Below are 16,648 nucleotides of genomic sequence, written 5' to 3'. Positions count from 1 at the left end.
AATCTAGCCTAGGACCTGACATTGAATGGGAACTCAACAGTGGTTTTTGAATGAATCATTAAGATATAAATTTCATTTTGCTATGTCTTCATAATGACCATTTTAGCATATGCATATTATCCAGCCAAGATGATATCAAACTTTTCAAAACACTAAAACAAGGTAATATTTTCCTTTAATATATTAGGGAAAAATTTGTATAAAGAAGAAAAATGTCAATCCTCAGATATTTCCTGTAGCATTATATAAAAGCAAGATTATCACCTTCTTTTCTCAGCAGTAGCTCTTCGGAAGGGACTGAATAAGGTATCGATGACTGAATAAAGTTAGATAAATAAGTAAGAAAGGGGTTTCACCTTTTCTGTTCCTAGGAGTTTCCAACTCTTGCACCACACATTCTAGTTTTATTATCTGTCCTAGAATGGTCCGACTTGGACTTGAATCTCAAGTTTGCCTGGATCATTACCTCTGAAGACTCTTTTAGGAAACAAGGGATTCTAAGCAGAGCAGACAGGAAGACATCACAATTCTTAAAAAGCCAAGAACAGAGGCAAGTGGAGGATAATCTGAAGGATGAGAGCAGGAAAGATGGTGAAAGGCAGGGAGGGATGGTAGCAAGGAGGTGGGTACAGAAATGTATGGGATTAGGACACACTGAAGAAATGGAAAAGAAGGCCAGTGAGACTGAAGCTCATAGGATAAGGGGGAGAGTGGTGGACCAGGCTGGAGATGCTGCTGGGGCCAGACAGGGCAAATCTTGTGAGTATGTTAGGTGTACAAAACAACAAAGGTGAATACTTGCTTCACGCTGCTTTGCAGTTAATTTTCTGGTCCTTCCAGAGGACCTTCTCCCCTGATACTGGAGGGTACATGGATGGAAAATGTGAAGCACTGGCTTATCACATATCTTGCAAAGTCAACTGTACTGGTCCTAATTTGCAGATGAGGAAACTGAGGCACAGAGAAGTGAACAAGGTAGTTTACGTTGTAATCAACAGACAGGATTTCAACTTTTGTCTATTGGACCCCATCCTGTGGTGAGACTTTAGAAGTCAACTTTGTCTCCTCCATGATTTACCTGTGACCAGTCAGGGCTATGTATACTCATTCTGTGGGCAATAGTTTCCATTTTTATTGCTTTTTAAAATTGACCTGAACATGATTTCCTTTAGGCCCAGCCTCTTTGTGGAATCTCTAATCTGGGATCAAAGCAGGTTTACATGGTTGTCTTAAAATGATCTCCTTCTGTCACCCCATCAGTCACAGGTACATTCAGCACTCAAATGCAGTCAGCTTTCCTTTGGCTCATCTGAGATGTGAATCACTTGTCCACGCCAGTTACATCTTGCTTAGTAAATTCACTGCTCTACCCTCAACAGGTTATTCTCATCCTACCTCACTTCTCTGGAATTTATAGGAAACTCAGAATTTGTCAGAGTTGAAATTGACTCACTGCAACTTCTCACTCGAAGAGATTTCATTCAAATAAATCCTTGATGCATTCAAGATCTTAATGAATCAGCACACTCACAAATATCACTCTAATATAATTTCTCCCAGAAAAAGAAATAATGAAATACTGAAACAGTTAAGTTGTGCTTTGATGATTTACTTAATGAGTAGTATTTGCCTGGGGTAGAGTACTGCCTAAAGTGGAATCAGAAATATCTTTTTCTCGATGCTGTACAGTGCGTATGGGGGACTCGTTTATGTCATGGAACCCGAGCACTGCCAAATGTGACGTTCCATTCCTTAATGAATCCAAGGGTTCAGCTTTCTGGCAAGGGATTATCACTTTCTTAGTCTTCTTATTTTCTATTCCCTTTCAGCACCAGCTCTTGCAATTGATGTTCTTCTCTTGTTTAGTTTTTTCACAAAGAAATACAATTTATCACATTATGAGAACTGCTAAATTCTCATCAAGGAGTGTGAAACCACAAAACTGATTAAGACACAAAAGCTGGACGGTTGGCTAGGTTTGGAGACAGAGTGGCGTGGTCGAAACGCAAGCTTTGAAAACCCATGTGATTTAACGTGCTGTTGCAGCAAAATGATAAATCACACCATATCCTGGCCCTGCGAGGTCCCTTGTGAATAGAGGAATTCATGGATACCAAATTCACAAATGCTAATGGTCTCCTCTGTTCCCGTAAGTTTTCACCTAACTTGTGTTTTGCTTTTTATGGAATAATATCCAAAGTCCTAAGTCCTTTGTGTATACTCAGTCTGTTCTGGGTCTCTCTTTGAGCTTCTGCCTTTGACTGTGAACTTGCCACATGACTTTAGCCGATTCATCATTGACACTGACCTTCTTTAGCACCCCAAAAGTCCCCATAGCCATTTCTGACTTTTCTGCGCATCTGTTTCTACCAAACAGATTTTATCTGACAAAGGATATAAAGAAAAACCTAGATCGTCTAAGGATCTAAGTTTTATTACTCTGGGTGAAACAAATGCTCACTAAAAAGAAACATTTTGAATTTTTTCAAGTGAGTCACAAATTCAATGAACTAGTATATATTCATGAAAATTATGAATAAATAGTGATATAGGGAAATGATTGTGATGTAGTACTAAGTGACAAAACAAGATACAAAATGACAAGTCTGGTGAAATTTCAATGGTGTAAAAAAAGTATACTAAAAATACTAAATTTCAATATACCAACAAATAGTAATCATATCTGGGTATGTGAATAATTTAAATTTTCCATTTATAGTACCTCAGATCTTCAATTCTTTTTACAGTCCCTAAAAAAGACTATTCAACAGCTCAGTAGTACCTATGAAGTACCTTAGTCTTAGAAGAATTGTAGACCAGCTTTTTAAAACACTGCTCAAATTCCTCCACAGTTTCAGAGGCTAAAAATCAGGGCCAGCAACTTGAGGAATTTAATAAAGAACAAGAAACAAATCCCAACTTCAATTCCCCTGCAAATATGACAGGATTTTAAAATGTGCCTGGAAAACTGCATCTGGGGTTTTGCCAATCCCATAACGTTTGGGACGTTTGCTGAACCCAAAACACAGCCGGGCCCACCCATCCATAATTAAAGCCCTCCCCCCAGATGAATTCATTGCTTTGTGGCACCATCTGTCTCATTCCCTTATTTACATAATAGGGAACCCTGCTCCGACTGCAGCAAATGAGAAGCGACAAAAGAATGGCGAGTGAAGATGAAATGTATACATGTATACATCAGATTATGTATAATATGGTCAAATCCTTCCAATTTAAAATTTTTTAAAAAATTCCAAAACCCATCACAATTTTCACTTGGGCCTTTTTCCAGCTCCCGGAACCTCCTTCCTCCTTCTGCTGTATCTGCAGCTCTCACTAATATGGCTTGTTTCACTCAAGGAGTTCATTTGTCACGTTTTATTTTATTAAATACTTTATTTTCCTCTTGTGGACCCATTAGAATGCCAGTTCGAGAAAATGACATAAATCAGTTGTGTTTGGTAGTCACTAAGGAGGCAGAGGAGAAATAAGTAGTTTCGTATTAACTTGAAATTTAAAAAGAAAACAAAAATTGTCCCCCATGTAAAGCTTCCTTGAATCCTCATTTTCCTCTTGCCTGTCTCCTGGGAAGTTCCTGTCCTAATAATGGGAGCATGAGGACTGGATCTGTTCAAAGACAGACAAAGGGCTGATTTTTGAATATGCAGTAGTCACTCTAATCCCATGTTTTGTGTCCCTTCCTACAGGCTGGGGCAGGGACACCCTTGCAGTGCCCAAGGCAGCCACAGGATTCCTATCTGGGCTCTGCCACTAACTCTCAGCAAATCCACATCTGAGAACTTCAAATTCACAGTCAGTGCTCCGCTGCCCCATAAATGCCTGCCTGGAAGCTGAGATGATGCTGTTCTCTATGGATCTAGAGTGTCCCCCTTTCCAAGCCCCCAGACACAGATGCAACTGGGTGGAGTGTTCGGGTGCCTGAGTTCCTTCAGCTTTGGTACTCACCTTTCGCCAGGACTGAGCACCGTCAGACCAGAGGGAGAAAGACGCCAAGGCTTAGAGGTGTATATTGTCTTCTGCACCAAGCTGAGCTCTTTTGCAGTCAGGGATTAGGAGGGAGTCTCCTAGGCCAGCACTGACAGCCCACCTGTGGAAGCCACACTTCAGGTTAAAATGTGAGAGGCTAAAGTTCCTTGTGCTATAGAATAGGTCCTTGTTGATTATCTATTTTAAATAAAGCAGTGTGTACATGTCAATTCCAAACTCCCAAAATATTCCTCCCTCTGCTCAATATTCTGTAATAACCTAAATGGGAAAAGAATTTGAAAAAGAATAGATACATGTATATATATAACTGAATCACTTTGCTGTACACCTGAAACTGACACGACATCGTTAATCAACTATACTTCAATATAAAATAAAAACTGAGGGGCTTCCCTGGTGGCGCAGTGGTTGAGAATCTGCCTGCCAATGCAGGGGACATGGGTTCAAGCCCTGGTCTGGGAAGATCCCACATGCCGCGGAGGAACTAGCCCTGTGAGCCACAATTACTGAGCCTGCGCGTCTGGAGCCTGTGCTCCGCAACAAGAGAGGCCACAGTAGTGAGAGGCCCGCGTACCACGATGAGGAGTGGCCCCCACTTGCCGCAACTAGAGAAAGCCCTCGCACAGAAACGAAGAGCCAACACAGCCATAAATAAATAAAATAAAATAAAATAAAATAAAAAAATAAATAAAAGAAAAACTTAAAGAAAGAAAAGATTAAAAAAATGAAATAAAATGCTATGCAAAGTTTAAAAAAAAATGTGAGAGGCTACTGCTGGGAACAGTGGCTTTATCAGCATAGAGGGCTTGGGAATCCAGCTGATCTACAGAAAATGGACTCCTCAGCCCCTCTCCAGGTCTCTCAATCAGAATTTCCAGGGATGAGGTAGAGGAATCAATGTATTTATTATGCTCCCAGGTAATTCTGATTCACAGCCCAGGTTTGGGCCCTACTGGTTTCCATAACTCTTGTTGTGATAAAAGGAAGATTAGCATATCTTTAGAAGAAACAATTTCTTAGTTCTAAACTCCAGAAGGAATTTGCTACGTGTGTGTCTTTATCCAGGGCTTACTGATCAGTGGAACAAGTAAAGCTAGCAGCAATTTCATTCCTCAGATGCAGAAATGTTCATGTGGACACACCTTACACCCACCTGCGATCAACCTGAGGCCAGAACCCTAGGCATTTCCCTGGTAAAAGCATTTCAGGCCTGGCTACAATGATAAGGTTCAGGCTGGGCTTCTAATCTATGCCTGGCAGCCCACTGAGGCTAAGAGCAGCCTCAACAAAGAGGCCAAACCCACCCCCCACAACCCCACATTCTCATCTGGTGGCTGAAACCTTCCAAAAAGAGAGATGAGTACAATGATGATAGAATTTTTCAATATAGGCAACTTGGATTTTCTCAATCATATACAACGTATGAGATAAAAATAGCTTCAGAAAACATTACAATATTTACAATGATGTAGAACACAATCCAAACACAACCTCTGTCCTTGCCTTGCAAATGCAGCTTGAAGGCAAGTGGGTTAGACTTCTTTTCCAGCCAGATGCCCTCTGCTAAGTCCTTTCCATCTACATGGGAAAAGCTGCCGCTGCTATTGTAAACAGTAAAGAAGTGAATTAGCAAAGAGTGTATGGCAGTGGGGACACTTGGCTCGGACCTCTGGGCCTTTCATTTACTGATTGCACAACCTTGAAACGTTAGCTGAAGTTGATCGTCATCTGTAAAATGGGATAATAGGGGCCTATCTGACAGGGTTGGAGGATCAATCAGACAAAGGACATGAAAGGTCTAAGTAAGCAGTAAAAACAAGGGGTGTATTATAAGACATGGTATGTGTTCTACTGAGCTGGCAGTTTAGGAGAGGAGATGATAAATTGGAAAATTAAGTGAAATTCAAGTTATTGCGAAAGCCCAAATGTGGAAGGGATTTATCTGGCCTAGAGATCGTAAGGCACTTTTCTCCACAAAGAAGATTCGAACTGAATCTTTAGGGGTGGGTGGAAGTCTTCTAGGAGGACAAAGGGAGGCAGTATAGCATAGGTGAGGGGAAAAAAATGGATGCTCATTTCCGGAAATAGCCATGTCAGTTGACATGACTGGTTCATAAGGTGCATTTTGAGGGATAGGAATTACAGAAGTAGGAGGTAGGGAGCCTCTAATTAGGCTTTTGTTGCTTTGTGCTGAAAGGGAAGGCCTTTCTGTTGAACACACTGAAGGACCCATGGAGGCTTTATAAAGGAGAGTGACGTGAATAGATTTGGGTGTAGAAAGGTCACTCCGGAAATGCTGATTAAGATGGACAGGAGCAGAGTGAGAGGAGGCACGAAGGCCGCAGCTGGAGGGGGTGTTGCAGGAATCCTGGTAAGGAGAGACAGACGCAGCAGTGATGGAGTGGACGTTACTTATTTGAAAGATGCTAAGAAGGCAAGAAAGGCAGGACTCAGTAACTGATTGGTTGGGGCAGGTAAAGGGGAATAAGAAATCAAGGCTGTCTCCCAGCTTACAAATGCAGGTGAATGAGTAAATGATTTGCACACTGACCAAGAGAGAAAGAAAAGAAGATGAGCAAATTGAAGAGTAAGCTGATGTGGGAGAGAGTGGATTTGCTTTGAGACATGTTGAGTTGAAAACTACCTGTGGAAATCCAGAAGGAAAATTCCAGTAACTATGGAAATGAACATCTCTAATTTATGGGGGGAAAAACTCAGGGGAAAACAATCTCATGATGTGGAAGCTAAGAGTAGTTATTTGATGGCAGGATGTTCTTAGAAGAAGTTTGCTAATAGCAAATACAGTGGTTATTTTCAGAAATTGAACTGCTTGGAGGATTGTGTTTCTTTCTCCATGAGCTGAGCTCTGGGTTCAGAGCCACACAACCAACAGTGCTCAACCATATTCTTGAGGCTCCAAACAAAACTCAAGGACTTCTCAGCTGTGCCATGCCCAAGGTGAGATAACCCTGGACAATGGTGAAGGTCATAGACATAGTCAAATGAGACAGTGTACATGAAATTGCTTTGAAGTCCCTCAAGAAACAGCAGTGTCTTCTCTCTTTCCTCGTTTCCTCACAGAGGGGCAGCCCACAGCAATATGATCAGAAGCTGCGTCATGCCTGGCACATTATCTGACATACAGTAGTTATGCAGTTAATGCTTCGTGAATAAACTGCCGAAGGTAGGTACATGTTAATCAAACAGAATAAACATTCCAATGGAACTGGAGGAGGCTGGAAGAAGTTTGGGTTCCCCGCCGCCCCCAGGTAGAAGTGACGCCCAAAGTGGGTACATTCAGATTTTAGTCAACGGTGGCATTTCACCCTGGCCACATCTCAAGGGAACCATTAGGGGGGTTGAAAGTGGGAAACTGAAATTTTCTTTCTTTCAAGGAGGAAATGAAAAGTTCCAAGAAGGGATGAGTGGGTGCGGCTTCTTTTTAAACAGCGGTGAAATGCTACATCAGGTCATAAACCTGCGGTAGACTTTAGTGACTGTGCTTAAATGGATGAGTCTCATTGCCTTATGAGATCCGGAAAAGCCATAAAAATTCATGGCCTACTTGTGGCTGAGCTCTAATAAAGGAATAATCGGTGCTTTAAGCGAGGGGTAATGGGAGGTACAGTGGGAGATTTACTGGAGCAATAAGGGCTGCAGAGAGAGAGTAGGTTTTTCATCCCAATTACACTGACAGACAACAGTGCAAGACTTCCCTGACACACACTTGCAATCCTGTTCTGTTAAGTGACAAGATGGGGTCCTTAGTTCTTCCTTCTCCTGCACTTGCAGGAATCAAGCCTTGGAGTTTTACTCAGGGCTCCTGTCATCAAGGTCAATAAATCTGCACTGAGGCTCCCATTAGAGATCACTTGGTATGGTGGAAAGAACTTGGAATGTGGATAAGGGAGAACTTTAGTTTTAAACCCAGCTCTGTCACTTATAGATGGTTTTCTTATTGACCCTAATGATTCCTTCCCAATTATTCCTTCCTGTCCATTGCCATGGGACTTGGGATGTCTATCTATGGGAGAAGCCCTCACTCCTATGACCTGGACTTCAAGCTTGGCCGTATGACTTGCTTTGGCCAATGGAATGTGAGTCGAAGCAATGTATGCCACAATCCAAAGGAACTTTAAGAGTCTTTGGGAGGGGAGCCATTGCTCTTTTCTCTCTGCCATGGGAATAATATACCCCAAATCAGGATTGTTTTTTAGTCTGGGTTCTGGAATAAAGAAGACCCATAGGGCAGAGCCAAAGCTGCCTTCAGACACTGCACTAGGAATGTAATATGATTAAGAATTAAAGGCTTGTTGTTCCAAGACATTGAGACATTGGGGGTGTTTGTTACCTCAGTATAACACAGTGAAAGCTGACTGACACACAGAGTGATTTTGGGAAAAGCTCTTAACCTGACTGAGCACTATTTTCCCTAAAATGATGACAATACACTCATTTTTATGTTTGGGTGGACATCAAATGAGATTCTTGCGTCATGTATGACAGAGTACCATTAATGGTGGTTTTTGTTATTCTAATTTGCTACTCAATTAGAGAAATAAGAGAGGCTAAGTTGCTTTTTCAACAGGTGTGCTTCTGATTAGCTATGTTTCAGTGACTTGTTGCTGTGGAGTCCCTGTACCAATGTGGCAATCAGGAACTGATTGGACATTTATGACACCCTTCTTCCAGGACTAGGGCAAAAGAGTTTCTCAGATCTTTTCATTACAGCCTTCACAAGCTGTGAAAGAAATAGCAGCAGGTTCACTTTCACCCCATTACACATCCAGTCAATGGAACACTGCCTTTTCCTTACCTGGGGTGACGGTCAGGCAGCTAAGCGCTGGCTCCTATGGCCCTTTGTACCTGGCCACACTGCTATGAAAGCCAGGGGACTGTGCTCATTGCAATCACAGTAACAGCCTCTTGCCCAGGCCCAGCCATACATGGTTCACAAAGCTTCCACAGTGTTCCTTTTGATTTTCACAACAGCTCTATGAGCTTTTCATTCCCTCACTCATTCATTCAACCAAGTGCCAGCTACATGGTTTCTGCCTTCATGGAGGTTGGTAATATTGTATTAGTGCCAGTTTATGACTAGTTATTGCATTTATCCAGCAAATATTATTTTGCATCTACTGTGTGCTGGGCATTGTAAAGTCAATGAAGATACCCAAATGAACCAAGCCTGGTCCAGCCCTCAAGCTCACAGTTGCAAAACAAGGATGCAGACACGTAAATCACCATGTCTGAAAGGTTATAGCAGAAGTGTGACCACAGAGATTGAACCAAGTGTGTGGGGCACAAAGAAGTGAGACAGTGAGTCTGTCTGGAGAATCAGGGAACCCAGGCCACAGGAAGGGGCATAGGGGCTGGGTTCTGAGAGGTGACGGGTAGCGTACCAGTTGGATGGAGCAACAGTGGAAACAATGTAGAGATTAGGAAGGAGGTCTGTGCGTGGCTACAGCACAGGGTCAGCTGGGGCCATAGGGAGAGACGGGACTCAATAGGTAGGAAGAAGTATGTTGTAAAGAACCTTGAGGTACAAAGGAGTTTATCTTTATTCTGTAGGCAATGGTGAGACTTCACATAAAGTGTTCTAAACAGAGGACTATCGTGGTCACGTTTTTAAAGAGATCACTCCGGCAACAATGTAGTCTATTGGAAATAAGAAAGACTAGGGTAAAGGAAACCAGTTAAGAGGTTAATTCCAAAATCCAGAGTCCTGAACTAACGTGTGCTCACTCCAAAGTCTTGGGTTTCTGCCAAGGACTTGTACTCATAGGGAGATGTCACCCCTATTTCATACCACCTCTGACCTTCCTTTGGGAAAAGCACATACTTAACAAATGATCCACCCACTTAGTTAATTATAGTCTTTTATCAGAGGGATAATCGCTTCCCAGATACCTCACACACTTTCTCTGGATGGTGATCCCAAGATCAGGGTCACCAGGATAATCAGCTAGGGCTTGATGATGAATGGCAAACTAACATGTGCTCTGAGCACCAAAAAAGCAGGGATTTTTAAAAAAGTACGTGTAGACACATTTTAAAATCATCATGGAAAAATCAGAACTTTGTTGGATTTGGATACACTTATTTTATAATTTACCTTTGTTTTCCATTGCATATAATGTGGGGAATAGTGGTGGCAGTGGAGGTGGGACACATATTTTTAGCACAGAAGTCTTCTAAAGGACTCGCTCTGGCCCTGATTATGCCCTCTTTTCTCTGGTCACACTGCAGGTGGCCATAGCCATTTCCTTCCTTGGAACTCCTTTATAGAGAGAGTCTAGACAGCAGCAAGCAGGAAACTGCAATGAATTGGATTCGTCACTCACAGCAATGCTGAGGACATCACCACCGCCCTTAGTAAGGCTACACAAGGGGACACGGCTAGCAACTCTTACTGCTTAACTGTTCAGGTTTGAACTCCATGTAAGTTTATTTGGGCAACAGAACTGGAACCAGAGTATTTCATACTTCGGTTACTCAACAACAGTATTAAATTGAGATCCTCTATACTGTCAGGGCTTGAAAGTCTTGGTGATTATTGTAGGGCAGGTTTCTTAAGCTGTAGATAAACTACTCCAAACTAGGGCAATCCCAACACTCTTCCAAAGGATCCTGATTGGAGGCCCATCTGTTTCAAGAAGGTCGGCTCCATAGAGAGAGGCTGAGAGGAATGAGCTGTTCTGTTAACAATATAAGTCGTTGCTGTTCCCAAAATGGTTCCCAAACACAACCCAGTAGGCTATATTCCACTAGAGAATCGAAATCTGAAAGGTCTATTCAGGCTTTCTAGGCTGGAGTCGTTTGAAATCACACTTTAAGCTTTCCCTACTAATTCTATCTTTATTCTTTGGTCACAAGCCACAAGCTTTCCACCAGAGTTCTCTTGAGATAATAAAAGTACATATTGAGCACTTACTATGTGCCAGGCATATGCTAAATGTTTTACATGCATTCTCTGATTTACTCTTCATATCTATGGGGCATAAACTATTATGATCTCTATTTAGCAGATAAGGAAACTGAGACACAATGATCTTTGGTAACTAAGCCAAAGTCATAGAGCAAGTAAGTTTTGGAGCCCAGGCTGGAATTTAGGAAGCCTAACTCTAGAGCCAACCTTCTTGACCATTTGCTTTCCTGCCTAGGAGTTTAACCTGATCTTTTATTATAATTTACAAGCATTTGTTAACTTCATTTGTAGGGGAGAAAACGGAGGTGAGAGAGGTTAAGTGACTTGCCTCAGGTCACATCGCTAGTGGTCACAGTGCTGGAACAGGCATACAAAATCATTGCCTCTTTGATTTCTTAATTTGACATCCTCATTTTAACCTAAACTAGGCCTAAGATGATTTTATCCCCTCAAGGGAAAGAACAAAGGGAGGTGGGAGTGGGGTGGCATTTATTGAGCTCTTTCTAAGCATCAAGTAATCTGCTAGGCACTTTATATCCAACATTCATTCATTCAAGCAACAACTTGGAAATGTTGGCATTATTGCTTCCATTTTCCAAATGAGAAAACAGAGGCTTCAGGAGGTCAGGGAAACCTTCCCAGATACCAAGTGATGGAGCTGGGGCTCCAGACCCCATCTTTGTGAACATGATGCCCGGGCTCCTCTACCAAGAATTTAATAGTGGTTTATCCCTTGCAGGTGTGGATTTTATTCTGTACCTGCTTTTACCAGGTCATCAAGGATGAAGGAGTAAAATGGGTCTTGAACCAACACAGGCCATCTTCTTCCATCATCCCCCCACGAGATCCTGCCCACTATGATTTAACTTGAATTTGTAAGCAGCTTCTCCAAGGCTCTGGGTCAAATGGCTTGTGATGTTTTGGGAAGATTCCTCCCCCTGATCCTGTTTCCTGACTCTTCTGACTTGGGTCGAGCAATGAGAAGCCTCACAATTTATTTAAAGGTTACCCACCAGAGAAAACATCTTCTAGACCTTGGCTTGAAATTGCTAGGTGAGCCAAGACATATTTTAGGTACAACGAATGTGTTATTTGCCAAGTATTGGGGGTTTAATACAGCAACAGAAGACTCTCACCAGAAACCGTCCCCCCTAACTTTGAAATATGTGTGTACAGCAGAGAAATTTTTCTGGTTTTGATGCCCTTGCAAAAATTGTCAACACACTGTATCTTTTTTCACAGCTCTTTGATGTACTTGAAGGGGTTTCTTCCTTGAACAAGAAGCCACAACTCCAAATGTGTTTAAAACAGAAGCCCCTAAACATTTGAAGTTCAGTTCAGAATTCCTAAGCAGAAACTTGGCAAGAAGTCCTAACTTAAATTAGGAAAAAGGAAAAAAAAAAAAAAGAAAAACCCTTCTCTCATCCATAAAGTATCAAATGTATACTTCCCAATAGAAAACAGACTTTTCACATCCATGTCATGCTGGTCTATCTTTTTATTCACTGCATTTTCCCCACAAAACTTAGACTTTTCGACTCATATCAAAAGCACAGTAAAGACCATTTGGATGTATTGCTTTCATCCCAAATTCAACAAGCCGAAGTCTTAACCTGTAATCTTTTCTCTACTCGGTGTTCTTTGCTTTCTTCTTTGTTTCCCCATGATATAGGTTCAAAATCTAGACAAGGACAGGAAATATGCCTCAATTATCTTTATATGCTTAGTACCCAGGCAGTGCTGGTACATAGAAGATGCTCAATAAATACTTGTTCAATAAATAGATTTAAAAGTTGTCTTCTCCTCTTCTCTCTCCTTCACCCATGCATCTTAGCTCTTCAAAGCCTTTATCACTTGTGTTTTACAATATGAGTACCCAACAGCCAAATATGGCCCATCTGATCAGGTTGCAACCCGTTTCAGATTTTTATGGAAAAAACAAAAAGCAAAATCATATAAAATCAGCCAGAAATAGAAACTAAGAGGCCAGTGGTTCCAAGTAATTATGGGTCTGAGTGCAGATTAGGGTCATTCTAAAAGAAGTGGACCCGGTGTAACTGTCACTGAATCTATGAACAATTTTAACCTTACATATTAAATTACTTTATAAGATCAAGGTAAAGTTTAATGGATCATTCCAAAGGATTTCTTACCAAAAAATAAGTATGTACCATATCATTAACATAAACTTCTTAAGAGCAGAATCCATAAAGCCCCTTTGAAGTCACTAGCATGCTTTGAACATGGAAACTACTTACTAAAGCTTCCATGTATCCTTGAGTCTCACTTGAGTCACTGTGCCCAAACTAACCACCAGCTATTAGCCCTCTTTTAAACTAAAATGTATTATCAGTAACGAATAGGCTTCATTATGCTCTATTTCTTTTTTTTTGTGGTACGCGGGCCTCTCACTGCTGTGGCCTCTCCCGTTGTGGAGCACAGGCTCTGGAAGCGCAGGCCCAGCAGCCATAGCCCACGGGCCCAGCCGCTCTGCAGCATGTAGGATCCTCCCGGACCGGGGCACGAACCAGCGTCCCCTGCATCGGCAAGCAGACTCTCAACCACTGCGCCACCAGGGAAGCCCCATTACACTCTATTTCTGATTATGGGGTTCTCTATAAAAACCATATGCTTTTACTTATTTTTCCTTCAGTTATTTATCTCTCTCCATTCTTTTTTTTTTTTTTTTTTTTTTTTTTTGCGGTACGCGGGACTCTCACTGTTGTGGCCTCTCCCGTTGCGGAGCACAGGCTCCGGACGCGCAGGCTCAGCGGCCATGGCTCACGGGCCCAGCCGCTCCGCGGCACGTGGGATCTTCCCGGACCGGGGCACGAACCCGTGTGCCCTGCATCGGCAGGCGGACTCTCAACCACTGCGCCACCAGGGAAGCCCCTAAAACCCAATTCACAATTTTTGACTCAGCAGGACTAACATGGTTTTTTTTTTTTTTTTTTTTTTGCATTACGCGGGCCTCTCACTGTTGTGGCCTCTCCTGTTGCACAGCACAGGCTCCGGACACGCAGGCTCAGCGGCCATGGCTCACGGGCCCAGCCGCTCCGCGGCATGTGGGATCTTCCCGGACCGGGGCACGAACCCACGTCCCCTGCATTGGCAGGCAGACTCTCAACCACTGCGCCACCAGGGAAGCCCTCCATTCTTTTAATATATATTATGAATCTTATGGCTACTGCTGTAGTTCATACGTTCCTGTTCCACTAGATCAGTGGTTCTTAACTTGAGGTGTACGGTATAGGAGACTGTGGAAGTAGACGTAAGGGCCCAGAAGCAAGAAAGCAGCATTGACTTCAAGCTGGCATGAGTCTAGAGAAACCTCAGACACGCTCATGAGAATAAGCAGATTCTGGAGGAAGGACCCACAGGGTTTAATATGCACCAGGCATAGTTTTAGGCAGTGGGGGGGAAGCAGTGAACACAAATTCTGCCCTCCTGCCCTTCCATTCTGATGGAACAAACGGCTAGCAAACAAATAAATACATATTATGAAAAATAGTCATGAGTACTATGGAGACAAATGAAAGAGATAAGGAATGGAGAGTTCTATAAATTGCCATTTTATATAGGGTGGTCAGAGAAGGCCTCCCCGAGCAGAGAGCTGGTGGAAGAGAGAAGAAGGATTTGCTGTTATCTGGGGAAGAGCCTGAAGGCAGGGGAAACAACTGAAGCAAATGCCCTAAGGCAGGAAAAGACTTGGACCAGCTTCAGCAGTAGAAAGCAAGGTGGCCAGTATGGTTGGAGCAGAAGGTGGAAAAGATCATGTACAGCCTCGTGCTGGTGATAGGGCTCACACCTTCACTCTAAATGAGTGTCTACTTAAAAAGACAATCTTTCCCTGATTCTATTGCCCCAGCATGCTGGTTGTCCATCATGTTCCAAGCACTCTGATAAGCTCTGGGAACGTACACATAAATAAGATCCAGTCCCTCTTTAATAAGGAAACAGATATTTAGACAGATGAATCTAAGGCAAGGCAGCAAACAGGCAAGTGCTGTTAAGAGAGCTGGGTGGCCTTCAGGAGAGCTGAGACCCCTCTCAGCTTCAGAGAGGAGGTAGTCAGGTTTGGCTCGTGGAAATAGTTCCAGTATGATGGACCTTGAAGGATGGGCTGGATTTGAATATGGGCATCACTGAGCTACAGAACTTTCTAAGAAAACAAGTCAAGAGACAGAGGTGAAAATATGCCCGATATTTTCAGACAACTGTGAGAATTGCCTGAGATGGGAAATGCCTGAAGGTGAGTAATTGGAAATGGGTTTGGACAAAAGGTTTGAAATTGTATGTTTGAGGTACATAGAGGCAAGACAGAGAATCAGTGAACCCTTATTAGCTCTGGGGTATAATATGCCTTCTACATCATTTCCAGATATGTATGTTTACATCTATACATGAAGATTTCATAGGAGAACAGTACATGCAGTGAACGTACAGGAATTAAATTGAACTCTCCTTTGGTGATTTGGTGAAAAGTTCTAAATTAGATTCGCTATTAGAGATAATTTATTATAAACCCTTCCGTCACCCTCCAACATTGCACTGACGAGGAGTATGAGTCCTAAAGGTTTAATAGGCAGTGAAAGGTCATGTTATTAATAGCTGATGAATCAAGAATCGGACTAATGTCCCATTATTTTCCTACCACATTTCTCTACTCAGCTCTATCCGGCTTTTCCATTACTGTACCAAAGTAAGGTGAGGGTGACACATTTAGTGTTTCAAATCCAGATCTTGAGCTGTCCTATTGTAATACACAGATGATATTAATGACTCATCTGCTATTCCTCCCCCAGCTGAGTGCAATCTACCTCCTTACAACTCCTTCACACTGTCAACCGTGACTTAGCTGCACAGCTGTAGGCAAGACCTTCCAAATACTCAACTATGGCATCTTCCACCCCTGCTTACTTCTCTGCAGGACAAAAAAAAAAAAAAAAAAGGAATTCCCTCCACCCACCACTACCACACCATTAAGAAGTTTTGTTTCCATTTATTTGCTCAATATTCCTTACGAGAAGATCTTGACTTGTTCTTTTTCAGTAATTGAGCTTAGCAACCAGATTAACACGCTTTTGGATTTTTCAAATTTATTTCTAATGAAAAGCAGAGTTGACAGAGAGCAAAAGAGAATGAGCCAACTTAGCCACAAAAGTAAATTTTAGCTCTTTGCTTGTATCTTAAAGAAAGACTAGAAATGTGGAAAAATCCTTCCAGAGCTTGATGTTTCATTTGAATCTTGAAAATAACAAACTAGCCTCAAGACTCCACCTAATGGCTAGCTGTTTCAGGAAACCCTCAGGGAACAGACCCCACTCCCCAAATCTGTGTGCCCTTGAAATTCCGTACATACCTTTAAGATGATGGCACAGACCGTACTGTGTTGTGATAATTGCTCTACATGTCTCTTCTTTCCCACCAGGTTCACAGCACCTATCACAGTGGGGAAGAAAGAAGGAAGTTATCAAGATGGGAGGGAGGAAGGAAATGTTCAATGTACATGTTTTCCAAACTAACGCAAGACACATGATCTGGCAAAGAATGTCTTGGCTGCTACTTAGTTAAGAGTAACTTGAAGAGAAATAGCTTGGGTGTCAATACTAGGATTCCATGCACACTGCTGGTTTGTGATGACACCAGAAAAGAATGTTCTAATTTGAGACTGAAAATCTATGATACTCATATACTCTGCTCACATTACAT

General features: G+C 42.3%; 1 long non-coding RNA gene across 1 annotated transcript in view; it reads right to left on the bottom strand.

The window, feature by feature from the left end:
- The window catches only part of LOC308619500, a 111,890-nt gene extending 95,486 nt beyond the window's left edge, over positions 1-16,404 (bottom strand). The window contains exons 1-2 of the long non-coding RNA XR_014016192.1: positions 16,299-16,404; positions 3,967-4,108 (exon numbers count right to left, since the gene is read on the bottom strand). This is a non-coding gene — a long non-coding RNA (uncharacterized lncRNA). The remainder of the gene's footprint in view (positions 1-3,966; positions 4,109-16,298) is intronic.
- Positions 16,405-16,648: the final 244 nt, after the last annotated feature.

The sequence above is a fragment of the Mesoplodon bidens genome, assembly GCF_964165515.1.
Source record: "Mesoplodon bidens genome assembly, chromosome: 6".
NCBI lineage: Eukaryota > Metazoa > Chordata > Mammalia > Artiodactyla > Ziphiidae > Mesoplodon > Mesoplodon bidens.
The sequence above is the reverse complement of the archived record's forward strand: the minus strand, read 5'-3'. Positions and strand labels throughout refer to the sequence as shown.